Genomic DNA, 14,353 nt, shown 5'->3' on the forward strand with positions numbered 1-14,353 from the left:
AATCAAAGGGAATCTGAGATCACAGAACACCTGGCATCCATAGTGGACATAACGGTAATGAGACAGACTATTGAGGCAAAAAATTCGAACTGCAATAATATTGAGTGAGAAATATCGTGGAATGGAAATATCGAGTGCCAGAATATCATTGTCAAGAATATCGATTTGAAGGTAAGTAATATCGATTTTAAAAATATAGAAGTCATGAATATAGTTTGTAAAAATATAGTTGTTTAAAATATCGTTTTTAAACTGTTGTTTTTTAGTATATATTTTAAATGTATATGACTTTTTTGTTTAATTATAGTTTATGTTTCTTACTATATTAGTTACATTTTTAGCAGTTATGAAATTTAATGTAATTAAATTTTGTGTTTTTTGGTTCTGTAGCGGGTTGTAGGTTTATAGGGGTATAGGGTGGGAAGTAATTCAATTATTACAAATGAATGATTATTTTGTAATTGATATTATTTAATTGATATGTAATTTTGTTAATTGTTATTAATTTTTTAATGTAATTTTGTTGTGGGTTGTGGTGTTTATAGGGGTAAAGGTTGGGGAGTTATTTTTAATTAAATAATTATTTGTTAATTAATATTTAATTGATAATTATGTATTTAATTTTTTAGGTGTTGGTTGTGGGGTTATAGGGGTAAAGGGTGGGAAGTAATTTATTTTAATTATTTAATAATTCGTTGTTAATTAATAATAATTAATTAATTGATAATTAATGTTGTTAATTGTGGAATTCATGTTTTTTAGGTGTTGGTTGTGGGTGGGAAGTAATTTACTTTTAATTATTCAACAATTTGTTAATAATTAATTGTTAATTATGTTAATTGTGTAATTCATTTTTTTAGGTGTGGGTTGTGGGGTTATAGGGGTAAAGGGTGGGAAGTAATTCATTTTAAAGAATTTAGATTTAGATATTCATAAATAATATTTGTTTAATTGATATATAATTATGTTAATTGAGCTAGTATGTTTTTTCCTAATTAATGTATTGATAATTATTTTTTTTAATTGTTTAAATGTTTTTTAGGTTCAGGTTGTGGGGTTTATAGGGGTAAAGGGTGGGGAGTAAACTATTTAATTTTATTTGTTAATTGTTTGTGAAATACTAATAATTATTTAATTGTAAATTAATTTAATTGTGTTATTAATTTTTTTAGTTTAATTTTAGGGTGGGGTTGTGGAGTTTATACGGGTAAAGGGTGGGAAGTTAATTATTTTAAAGAATTTAGATTTAGATTTTCATAAATAATATTTGTTTAATAGATAAATAATTATGTTAATTGAGCTAGTATATTTTTTCAAATTTAGATGTGGGTTTTGTAGGTATATGGGGTGAGAAGTAAATTAATTTTACATATTTAATATTAAATATATTTCTATTTTGTATTTAACATACTTTTTAATTTATTTACTGTTTTTAAATTATTTAAATTTTGTTTAAGATATTTTACTTGTTTTTAATGTTGCACTGCCTGGAGTGGGAATAGTAAATTTTGCCCCTCCGCAATCCAACACTTTCCCTACTGTTGCACTGACTGGAGTGGGAATGTGAAATTTTTCCCCTCCGCAATCCAACTCTTTCCCTACAGTTGCAGTGACTGGAGTGGGAATATTACATTTTTACCCTCCGCAATCCAACACTTTCCCTACTGTTGCAATGACTGGAGTGGGGATAGTACATTTTAACCCTCCATAATCCAACCCTTTCCCTACTGTTGCACTGACTGTAATGGGAATAGTAAATGTTACCTCTCCGCAAACCAACACTTTCCCTACTGTTGCACTGACTGGAGTGGGAATAGTAAATGTTGCCCTTCCGCAATACAACACTTTTCCTACAGTTGCCTACAGTTGCACTGACAAATTTTGTTGCGCGTGCTGCATAGCATTTGGCGATGCTGCGCGCGCAACGAAATTCTTTTTATTTATTTTTTTCGTAACTTACCTGCAATCGGCCGTATGCCGCATTTTGCAACCCCCCACCCTGCCCCTCCTCTGCCCCACGTCACCGCCCCGGTAACACGCCCTATAAGGGCCATCGCTGTGCTGTACATTGTCCACATTTAAAATGGCCCTAACCCAGTGGTAAACCCCACTGTGAATGAATGGTAGGGGCTGTAGTATTTGGTAATGCTGCTTTGATAAGTTTATCTCTCACATTCGGACCTCTTTTGAAGGCGCCAAGGGGTACATCCTTGTGATCGATTGTATTACCTATTAGGTGCCAGTGTCTGAAGAGAATTTTACTTAACTTGGTATATCTCCTACCCAGATATATCGAAAACACATCAGAAATACTTTAAAAACAGGTAAGTAGCATAGAACAATACATAGTCCCTTATGAGGGACACAATATACTAAACAAAAGTGGTATGTGAGGTAAGTACCAAAACTTTATTGATACCCCAGGAAGGAGAAGCCCAGGGGAAGCAAGGAACCACCAAAGTTGAGTAGCTAGGGCTCCAAGGCGTCCGGGTGCAAAGTGGTTACACCAGGTCAGACATCCATAGGGTAACACAGGGTAAGTTGCGGTTGGTATGTTCTCGTTTCAAGACCAGTCCCAAAGGACCCCAAGGACACCAGTTGGATCAGGAAAGGTTGGAGAGCTACCCCAGCCGTGGATAAACAGAGGACCAGGATACCTACACCAGGGAGCCCAGGTGCACAGGGGTGATGCGGTGTTGGAACCACCCGTTAAAGCCTATGGAGGTTCTTGGAAGTCCAGCGGCTACAGCGACTCGTGGACCAGGAATGTGGAATCCAAATGTGGAGTCTGGACGAAGAGTACCTGAAAGCAGAGGGGACAGAGTTCAAACCACCCGGAGTTGTCCAGGAGGAGCAGGAGCACAATGCCACACCTTGTCAGAGGTACTTGCTGGGCATGGCAGTCTTGATGAAGCAGCTGTGCAGCCCATGTGATGATGCAGAAGCACAGGAGCAGTCCATGAGCTGTCCCAGGATGGATGAGGAATGCAGCAAGGTCAATGGCCAGCAGGACTGCCAACAATCCTTGGCAACCGCAACAGTCAGGGTAAAGGAAAAGATGCTTAGTTGCAGACCAAAAAGGTCTGAGCGACTAACCCAGCTAGAGTAGGTCAGGGTCAACCCTGAGCATGCAGAAGAGCCAGCAGGAATCATTGGAGCTCCCCTTGAGGACCCTCTGGCAGGAGGCACAGGGAGTCGCAGGGAAGTCTCAAAAGCCAACAGGAGATGGAGGCTCACGGTGCAAAGGATGCAGGCAGGACATCGTTCCTGGAGCTGGGCAATGCCGGAGGCTGGCGCTTCTTGGAGCTCAAAGAACTTCTGTGAGGAGAGTCAACAAGCCTTGGCAATGGCAGACGGACACGAAGCACAGGAAGGTGGTTCATGTTGGCTGGAGAGGGATTCCAGTCCCCATGTTGCAGAGAAGAATGGTCAGGCCTCTGGTGAGCCAACAAGCCACCCCCTGTGTTGCAGAGCAGGGGAAGGTCCGTACGAAAACAGGATCAGCAAACCTGTCGTTGACGTAGAGGTGTCTGCAGATACAGGGATGTGACTCCTTCACTCCAAGGGAAATTCCTTCTTGCTTGGATGCATGCAGAGCACTCGCTGACTCAGAGGATGTATGGACATGGAGTTACAGAAACATGGAAAAGCATGAAGACGAAGTTGCAGCAGGAATCTTCCCACCAGGAGCAGTCTTGTCTTTGGTCCTGGCTCGATCCAGCAGCAGACTTCTACTGTCCAACAGCAAAAGAGTCTTTAGACGATCTTCAGAAGACAGGCAGTCAGTTCTTGAAGATGATCTTCGGACGAATCCAAGGATCTACCCTCAGGGGAGCCCTTAGGTAACCCTAAAGGGGGAAGGACATCTACGGTGACCCACCAACTAGGGGAGATCAGGGACGCTACTCGGCTGGCCTAGCCAGTCAGATGCTCCTAAGGGCCAAGATTCAACATGGCAGAATCTAGAGGCCACCTGAAGGAGCTCTGGGCACCTCCCTATGGAGGAGCTGGCCAGGAGGTGGAGACCCCCTGTTCTTTGTGTAGTTTTGTGAGGTTCTTGAACTGGGCAAAACTTGTTTATGCAAGGAGGGCACCAAATGTGCCCTTCAATGCAGTCTGGTGGCGCTCAGAAGCACCCCCACTCAATCTACTTCTAAAGGAGAGGTGGTCACATCTCTCCTTTGCAGGAAATCCTTTGTTCGGCTTCCCCTGCCTAAGTTAGGCCATCAGTGGGGGGGAGAACAGTGTCTGGGGTCAGCAGCACCACGGCTGGCAGGAAGACCCTGATACGCTGCACAGGTAGGTATTGGGGTCCTCTAAGAAGCCCCCCAATACATGGTACATGGTATCATGGAACTAACGCTGGAAGCGGTGTAGCTGTATGATTCCAACATGTTTGATACCAAACATGACTAGGTTCGGGTGAGCCATTATGTAGCTGGGCATCTCAACTTGCTAGTGTCCACTACATACCTTAAAATGGCTGCCTCGCACTTAAAAGACCCAGAGAATGGAGCCTGGGTACCTCCATGAGCAGAGGTACCCACACACTTAGAACCATGCCCCCTGCCCTACAACTGAAGGGTCTATCTTAGGGGTGACTTACAGGTTTAAAGTTCAGAGACTGGGATATGAGGGAAACCTTATATCCAAAGTGAAAGGTACATGCACCATTTCAAGCAGACTGCAATGGCAGCTCTGCAGACACAGTTTGAATGGGCTCCCATGGGTGACATAAGAACACTGCAGCCTATGGGAGACCCCTGGTGTACCAATGCCCTAGGTACCTTAGTACCATATAATAGGGACTTACAGAGGTACACCACTATGCCAATTGTGGGGTGTAAAAAGTGCTTACCAGCAAATTTAGAGGAGAGAGCACTGCCACTGGGGTCCTGATTAGCAGGATCCCAGTGAACTACACTCAAAACACACTAACACCATGCAAAAAGTGGGGGTATCTATACCAGAAAGCTCCACCTTCCTACACGTACTGACAAATATCAGGCGATCTTCTGACTCCCTATGTGCCCTAGCGGCTAAGTAGGTGTTCCCTGTGTACATACCATACCCTTTTTCTGGATCTCTGGAGTAACCTAGTGGGGTAGACCCTCTCTTTGAGACTAGACCCTCTCTTTGAGACGAGTGAATTGAGTATGTCCAATTCACGAAAGAAATCCTAGCATGCTCAGCACGCACCCCAATGAGCCAGGATCGCCAGTGGAGGTAAATTCTCTTGCTCAGCACACACTCCTCACGCTCAGAACCATTTGCTGCTGCGTGTACGCGGCATCAAATACGCTCCCATTAGTTTGGAACTGTTTATGTATGGTGGTAGAAAAGGAGGGGATCACTCATATACAGTGGGCACACTCCTCAGAAAGCCACACACCATCCCCGCTGATGTCGGAAACAGAGAGCGGAGTCAGATAGACAACTCTGTTTTTAATTGTTAACAGGCTCAATGGAGGTTAAAATCACCACATCCCTCTTGCACACAGTTTCTTTCCCAAGTCAATAACTCAAGCGCTGAACAGGGGTCACGTCCGGATGACTGTTAAATTACCACCACTGCCGCCAGTAGCCAATTACTCGCTGCTCTGGCTCACAGCGAGTGGATATCCGCAAAAGTACTCACTGGGTACTAGAGTCAGTTTAACACAATGATCTTGGACTCTATCATGTAACCAGGGTACCTCCCTGAATACCCTTCTGTTCCTGAGAGTGGCCACACTCTGTCTTCCTGCCAAACATCGAAAGTGTGTTGAGGTGTACCTGGACATATCCCATCCTTGTCGCCTGTGTCCAATGCAAGATAAAAGGATTACACATTAAGCAGACCAGAGAGGGAAGAGAATCTTCAGGTTTATTTCATACACCTCAGCCACAGCACACCAATTGCCAGTTCCGGGGCTTGCAGAAACCTCACTCTACATTCTAGAACTACATGAGAGCAATGAGCAAATGTTGTTCTTTTTGTGTTGTATTATTTTCATGTTAGAAGTTGGGTTAGTGGTTGGCTGTGGTGTTAGCCATGGTCAAGCAGCAACCACAATCTTAGTCAGGGTAAGACACAAGCAAACCTCAAGTTAACCTGTGCTCAACCCCCTGATCGCTTAACAAAGAGATTCAGGCATAACTCAGAGGCAATTTCTAAAGTATTTGTGCAACACTTCAAACAGTAAAACAGTGAAACCACCACACAAAAAGATCCCACACTAGGTTAGAAAAAGAGAGTAAAATGTAATGAATAAAACAAGACCAAAAATATAAAAATCTATTGTGGTAATGAAGATGTCACATAGTCAATGTATTAAGCAGGTAGTTTTATTCAAGTAAGATGTTACCAGGTAGAGCCCCACCAGGAGCAGCCTTCCTGCTGCTCAGCCCATACTACAACTGACACTCCACATCAGAACAAATGCAAGCAAATAATCATTGTAGCAAAGTGCTGATGTGAAAGCATGCATATAAAAGATGGAAACATTTTATGCATGTGTACAACAAATGATAAGATAAAGATAATAAAAGGGATATACACACATCATCTCCCTTTTAACCGAACCAAGAAAACACACACACTACTACACCACAAAACACAAACTAAACCCAGATACCAAAATCAAGCAGGCTGGCCAGGCCAACAAGAAAGTGGTACGAAGGGTACCGACTGCAGGGCGCGGTAGGGAGCCATGCAAACAAGAGCAATAAAAAAAAAAACTTAGAAAGTGTGGGAAATCATTCCACACTAAGCACACGGCATGAACGCTGTCCTCTACTCTTACCCATAGTAAGTGTGGTACGTGTGGAACACAAATCCACACCAAACAAACAGCATAATTGCCCAACACCCAGACCGAAAGTTAGGGTGGTACATGTTGAAAGACGCTCCACACGGAACATGTAAAAGTGCACAACTCTACAAGCAATCAAGAAGTAAGAGAAAACAGCACTCACTAGCAAATACACTCACTCATCAACATATGGCTTCAACTCAGCCCTTCACCCTAACCGGAAGTAAGGGCGGTAAGTGTGGAAAGACGCTCCACACGGAACATGTAAAAGTGCATAACTCTACAGCCAATAAAGTAGTAAGGGAAAACAGTAATAACCAGCAACACACACACACTTCAAAAATATGGCTTCCTCTCAGCCCTTCACCCTAACCCACAGGCTGGGTGGAAAAAACACTTAAAATTCATGTACTGTGGCTTCACACAGCAACACAACACTAACAAAATATGGCGTTTCCCCCGCCCTTCACCCTTACCCAAAATAAGGGTGGTAAGTGTGAAACAAAATACCACACCAAACACAAAAAAAACGAATTCACTCCCAGTTCTAAATTCAGCTCTCAACAATCATCTCACTGTCCAAAGAAATAATGGTAGATGTACCCAAGAAGAAAAACACCTAAAACACCATGGCTGTATATTGCGAGCACAGAACACACGCAGAGCACTGTCAAGACCTCTGCAAAACTTAGGAGAAAGCCAACAGTAACGCATTGAACCTTAGACAATCAGATATCAAAGAAAATGAACCCAGCACACATACATGTTGCTGACGTGAGTACACTACTCGCAGGACGGCTTGAAGAAGAAAGGGACGCACAGCCCTCGTTATGTCTCCATGGCAACTCGTGTTGCTTGAAGAACTTGTGACAGGAAGCAGGCAGACATATATTAAACAGTACCTTCAGCTGGAAGACTCCCCCTTTCAGAAACTGCATATGAGTAGAGAAAAAAAAAACTGACTCCAAGAGTAAGTTACGATGAAGGTTGCAAAACACGGGTGCTTAGGATCCAAAGTTCTAAAGTAGCCAATGATTGCAAAATGGCGGCATGCATGCCTTACGTGCGCCGAGTGGCTCTGGGCACAAGCATGCATCATAAATTTGCCTTGCAGCTGTACTGACGAGTTGAAGGAACGTCATAAAAGAGAATCACTGTATTCCGGGAAGGTGACGCTGAAGGAAATCCACACGACTACAACTCGAGGTAAGGGGATGCCTCGCGGCATGTTCAGATGGTGCAAGGCAATAACGGTCACAGTAACACCATGCTCAGATACCGGGAAAGACTTGATTATGTGGATCAAGTAAATTTGTCCAACCTCTGGTAGATTACAGCAGCTTCCCATTCACACTGCCCCTGGCATTGCTCAACTGATCTTCCAGTTGTCATTCTTTCCCAGAAAGTGTCGAAAAGAAAATGTGAACAAGAGTAAAAAAATACTTTGTCCAACCTCCGGTAAATGACAGCAGCTAGTGCCCATGGCACAGCAAAGCTGATCCTGAAATTGTCGTTTCTTTCCAGAGCAGAGTACGAGTGACGGTTGTGACAAAAGACATTTCAAATTCCAATCCATGTGACAAGATAGATGTTACAGCAAGATGTTGTCCGATTGATGTATCCCCTGAATGTTAGGCTGTCTGATAGCATAGGACACTGGTGGGCATGTAAGATTCCTTTAAAGTACAGCTGTAGTTTCTTCAGGTTGTAGTTGCTTGTAGTTTGTAGTCCTCATGCATGCACAGATTCTTCTTCATTTCCATAAAATTGTGGCAAAAATATGTGGTAATGAAGATGTCACGTAGTCCATGTATTAGGCAGGTAGTTTTATTTAAGTAAGATGTTACCAGGTAGAGCCCCACCAAGAGCAGCCTTCCTGCTGCTCAGCCCATACTCCAACTGACACTCCACATCCAGGCATCCTCACGTTCCATTTCATCACCATGCACACCAAAATTACAGAGCACATTCACACTTGGCTGAGCAGCAGGTATAACATCCATGCAAAAATCCAAAACCGTATAAATGAATTTTTAAACAATAAACTTTCAAATAGCGCCTTAAAGCAGAAAGCGCCAGCCGTGGCAATCTGGTCGCGCTGGACTGGGTCAAAGTCAGAAGTTCAGACAGACCCTGATGTAACGCGTTTTGGCTACAGTCCTTGATTAGTCCAGCTGAAGTTTTACCTACTCAAATTTTGTGCCAAGAGTCCCTATCGCGTTGGAGAGGGTCGCAGGGAGCTAGAAAAGCGTTGCGGGTGGTGGTCGGTGTTTCACGAAGAGCAGCCTGGGTATCGCAGGCGGATGGGCTGGTGATTCGCGTTTGCAGTCCTTTGTGGACGATCGATGTTTGTTGTACAAAGATACGGGCTGGCAGCGGCTCGCGCTGTATTTCTGTGCAAGCTGTATGGTCTTGGTGCGAACAGGCCCGGTCGCAAAGAGCCCCAAAGCTTGATTTAAAGAGCTGTTGAGCCACACCAAGGGTCCAGGACCTGAGAGCAACCTCTTTGGGGTCAAGATGTCGCTGAAGACGGGTCCAGGAGGTGTTAGGGAGCCTATCATAACCCTGAGGCTCAGATCAGGAGGCCAGCAGCCTAGACCTTTGTGTTACTCTGGGGTACTGCGTTCAAGATGAACTTACAGGTCAAATTCTTCTTCCCCAGGCAAGAGGGCAGCAGGTGAGCACAGCAGGTCAGCAGTTCCTTTAGAGCAGGAGTCCAGCAGAATGGCAGTCCTTGTAGCAGCATAGCAGTCCTTCTTCGTGGTAGTGTATCCACAGGTTGGGAACTGTACTGAAGAGTTGGTGTCCTAGGAGGCCCTTCTTTTATACTCTGGTGCCCTGGTTCTGGAAGGTCAAAAAAACTTCCAGAAGCATCAGGTTTATTTCATGCACCTCAGCCACAGGATACCAACAGCCAGTTCCGGGGCGTGCAGGCTCCTCACTCTACATTCTAGAACTTCATGACAGCAAGGTTCCACTGTTCTGGTCTCTTCTACAATGTTCTGGTATGTTCTACAGTGCAAATGACATAGTTGACAGACAGATACCACACATTGTCTGATGAATTTTGATGGTTACTGTTGGACCTGGCCCTTTTGGCCGGATGGTCCCTATGTGGAAATTTAGCTTGCGAACTGAACATCATCTGCGCCATCTTGTCTCTCCCCAGCGCGACACACAGGAAAGCGCACGGCAGCCATTTTAGGCACCCTGGTCTCTCCCTGCGCATTGCCGATCGCCAGCGCGTCCCCCTGGCGCTGCGAGCATTCCCCCGCGCGCCGGCCACCCCCGCTCTCTCATACGCGGGCCATAAACCCTCTCCTTCTGCGCGACCCTGCCATGGAACCACATCCCACACCTGACCGACATCCCATACATGGTCATGCATCTCTTTGATAACCCCCTTCCTCTGCGCCCCATTGTCCGAACCGATCCCAGGCCATCACCTAGCCCTGCAGATGCAGTTTATTGCCCCTACTGTAAGGGAAACACCCCACATCAAAGGGATTACAGTAGATCAAGGCCCCCCACCCCCTGAGACCCGACCGGTCGCACACACCCCCGGGAATTGGCGGAATGTCCAGCTGTGTGATAGCCATCTCCTACTGTGGGTGGGGTGGGGACTTCCACTGTAGATATGTGTGGGAACAAGCTTGAAGTGGGGATTCTGAGGATGTTCTTTCATGTATCAAAGCGATCTCAAGAATGTGCCATGTATGATAAACCTGCAATAAAGTCATAAACCTGTGTATAAGAGGCCAGGCCTCAGAGATGCAGAGAGAGCACCTCGTGACGATACCTCGCTGTCTGATCTGATGTGTTCCACTCCGACGGAATAAAACTTTGTTTCCTGCCTTCCAGTCTCCGGCGCCTGCCTCTTTGTTGGTTTAGCATCGAATGGTATAAGAGGCGATTACCGACGGGCAATACTTGAAAGGTTATCGACTACGACTGCCGCTACCATTTAACAATTGGCGTCCCAAGCGTGGGGCCCATCAGCGACACGTGGATCCAGTGGGAGAGGTCCCAACGACAGAGTGAACGACTGCAACGATCGGGAGAGCTCCTGCCCGATAGACCCTCGTCTGGCAGCCGATCATCCGAACTTCACTGGTTCCGAGCAGACCTCTCTCGAGTGATCTATGGTCCTGACTGGGAACCATCAGGAGTGCCGCGGCAAATACGGAGAGTAGAGGACGATCGGGCGCTGGAGGCGGAAGACGAGAAACTGTCCACGCGGTCTGGGTAAGGTCGTGAAACACGACAAATTGCGAAACGATTGATTGATTGATTGAAATACTAGTATTTGCTTATTGATTGTTCTCTTTGAGATATTTGCTGTCTACAAACGGGGAGGAGTAGAAATACTCTCTCTTCCTTTGCAGATAGTAAAGGGTAGGTAACGCAGACTTTTGTCCCCATTGTAACCCGTCGTGCCTATTTTTATCTCCCCACTGATTGATTGTCCGAATATTGATTGTTTTGAAGGATAGTGCTCTTTGAGATATTCTCTGTTTGCAAATAACGTAGAATAGAAATATTCTGTCTAGTCTTTGCAAATAGTGAAGGGTAGGTAACGCAGACTTTTGTCCCCATTGTAACCCGTCGTGCCTATCTCTTTCTCACCATTGATTGATTGATTGTCCAAACACTAGTTGTTCGATATTGGTTCTTTGGAGGTATTCTCTGCTTACAAATAACGAGGAATAGAGATATTCTATCTAGTCTTTGCAAGCAGTGAAAAGATAGGTAGTGCTGACTTTTGTCCCCGTTGTAACCCGTCATGCCTATCTTCTCCCCACTGATTGGTAGTTGGTTCTGCCCGGACCGCTTATTAGAGGTGAACCATTCGGCTCCACTGGAGGGCACCCCTAATAAGGACATGTTCACTAAATATGGACTAGTCGCCGTAGCTTATAGCAAGCTATGGCATAAATATACAAAGAAGGACCCCGAGAGTCAGTGGCCACTGATGGGATCCTTCGATGACCATAAAATAGAAACGCTAGAAATAGCTCTACGTAGTAATAAAACGACGCCTACTATGCTTGACAGTATCGGCATGTGGCGCAAAGAAGCAACGCAACGGAAAAAGAGGGAAGAAGTGAAAGCAGAAAAGGAATTACGAAAGGCAGCTCACCTTGCCGCTAGAAAGTTAGAGGAAGAAATAAAGTAGAGAAGGGAAGCTAAACTAAGACAAGAACCTGAAACATCAGGCCAGTACCCTGTTAGGACCCCCTCTATGCTCTACCCTGAGTTGTCTTCTAAGCAACGAACGAATGACGAATTGCTATTAGGTCCCCCGATCATTTACATGCCCCCTCCATACGCACCCTCCCAACCGGTAGTGCAACACCCACAACCCCCAAACACAAGCGAAAGCAGTACCGGGGCCTCGGTCCTCACGGCCTCCGCGCCGGCCGAGCCTCTTGTACTGAACACAACGTTGGCAATAACGTTGGATGACCCTGAGATGAGAAAGAAAGATTCCACCAGAATGAATCGACTAACAAAGGATGAACGAGCAGGAATCGACAAGATAGTAAGGACACTGGTGGAGCGAAAGGAAAGTGAGGAGTATATAACAGACGTGTATAACTCGTATGCCGACAACCGCAGACGACACTTTGTCGTACGACTTTGTTATCACGCCCTGAATACATATGAGGATAGGTACCACGATAAAGGTCCCGAAGGCTTAGCGGCCCTATATAGGAAGGTCGACATTGGGGAAGAAGGAGAGGGCGATGTGACGGACCTCTTCACTCGTACACTCGAGGTCTACCGGCACCTTAAAGAGCACAGACAGACAACCAAAGCAGAAACCCCCATAGCGACTAAGCCCCGGGCAGGAAGGGCTGATACCATGATGCCCATCAAAGAGGCCGCCCCCTACTGGGTCCCCCCACGAGGTCAGGGAACACATGATGACATCAACCACCAAGATGCGAAGGGAAGGGTTGTATATAATTGGGTCTACCAGCCATGGGACCGACAAGACATTTTGACCTTTAGAAAAACCCTACCCGACTTAAGAAAGAACCCGACTGCCTTCTACACCGAACTAGGTACAGCCTTAGGTTCAACAATAATGACCTTAGCAGATATCGACTTGTTCTTCGGGTTATGTCTGCCGGCTGATGTGTGGAAGCAAATCCGGAAAGTTGACCACGCTGAGCCGTTCGGATATACTTGGGTACAACTTGATACCATAGACAAACAGCGAGAACCGGGACAGAAACCCCCGAAAGCCATATTGGAGCTCCCAGACAAGATTGTACAGAAGTTGAAGACTCTAATCCCAGAAAGAAAGGTAGACTGGTCGATAGTGACGGCTTGTCGCCAGAAACCCCAGGAGGATGTGTCTGAATACTTCTCTCGATTCGAGACCGTGTTTTCCGATTATAGTGGCCAGGACATGACCACTGCAACCGGACATCACCTCTTTGTCCAGAATTATGTGAAGGGTCTGTCACAAGAAGTCTCCCAGAAGCTACAGACCAGCGAGAGTAGTTGGGCAGCCTCCAAACCCGCAGCAATCCTCCAGATGGCCCAATACTACGAAAACCAAAAGAATGAGAACGATAGGGCGTCCGAGAGGAAGAAAAAGGAACTGAAGGAGAGGGTAATGATAGCACAGTTGCAAGGGGTGACCATAGGAAGGGAGCCCCCAAAAGGGAATTACCAACCAACCGCCTCTAGAAAGCTACCCCCTAGAGACCATACACCTGCACCCTACAACGGACGGAGAGATTTAGATGGGAACCAATGTGCGTTCAGTAGAGGGTTCGGACACTGGAAATCCCAGTGCCCGGTCCTTCTGGAAATGAACAAAAATAGGGACCCCAGAGACATAGCATATGACCCCAGAAATAGAGGACAGGGACGAGGATACACGAACGACGCCATCAACGACAGGCCAGGCAGACCAAACACCTTTGATCGCCCCCGACAAAACCAGTGTCAGCAGTCCGACTACGAAAGCACCCATGACTTCGCATAGGACCGCCAGGGGCAAGGGAGGGATCCAGTAGAACTCCGTGTTGACCAGCAAGGTCCTTACGTCACTGCTAAGGTCTTGGGCACAAAGTCTCCATTCCTGGTAGATACTGGGGCAACACGTAGTGCGTTATCTAAACGACTGATTCCTAGGGCACCCTTGTCTGGCTCACACGTAACCTCAATAGGCTTCGATGGAACGCCCTCCACTAACCCCTTATCAGCACCAATCTCCTTTGACTTAGAAGATAACGCCACTGACACGACCTTTCTGCTCTCCTCCAACACCCCCGATGCTATTATGGGACTCGATTTGCTAAAACATTTCAGAGCTACCATCAGATGTTCCCCAGACGGAGTTCGAGTCATCCTGCACGATAACCCAGATCTGTTCAGACCTTGTTACACACGACGTATGCTCTCTATAACTGATGCTGACCTGTCCCTACTCAACACGTTACCCTCACATCTATGGGCTAAAACCGACTCAGATGTAGGGCGCATGGTGATCGACCCAGTACACATAACCGTCCGACCGGACGCAGTGCTACCAAAGCTTC

At 45.8% G+C, this 14,353-nt stretch overlaps 1 protein-coding gene across 2 annotated transcripts in view; it reads right to left on the minus strand.

Moving 5' to 3' along the window:
• Window positions 1–14,353, minus strand: part of FGGY (FGGY carbohydrate kinase domain containing) — a 2,161,252-nt gene that overhangs the window by 956,516 nt on the left and 1,190,383 nt on the right. The gene's annotated exons all lie outside the window — the stretch shown is intronic.

The sequence above is a fragment of the Triturus cristatus genome, chromosome 4_2 (genome assembly GCF_964204655.1).
Source record: "Triturus cristatus chromosome 4_2, aTriCri1.1, whole genome shotgun sequence".
Classification (NCBI taxonomy): domain Eukaryota; kingdom Metazoa; phylum Chordata; class Amphibia; order Caudata; family Salamandridae; genus Triturus; species Triturus cristatus.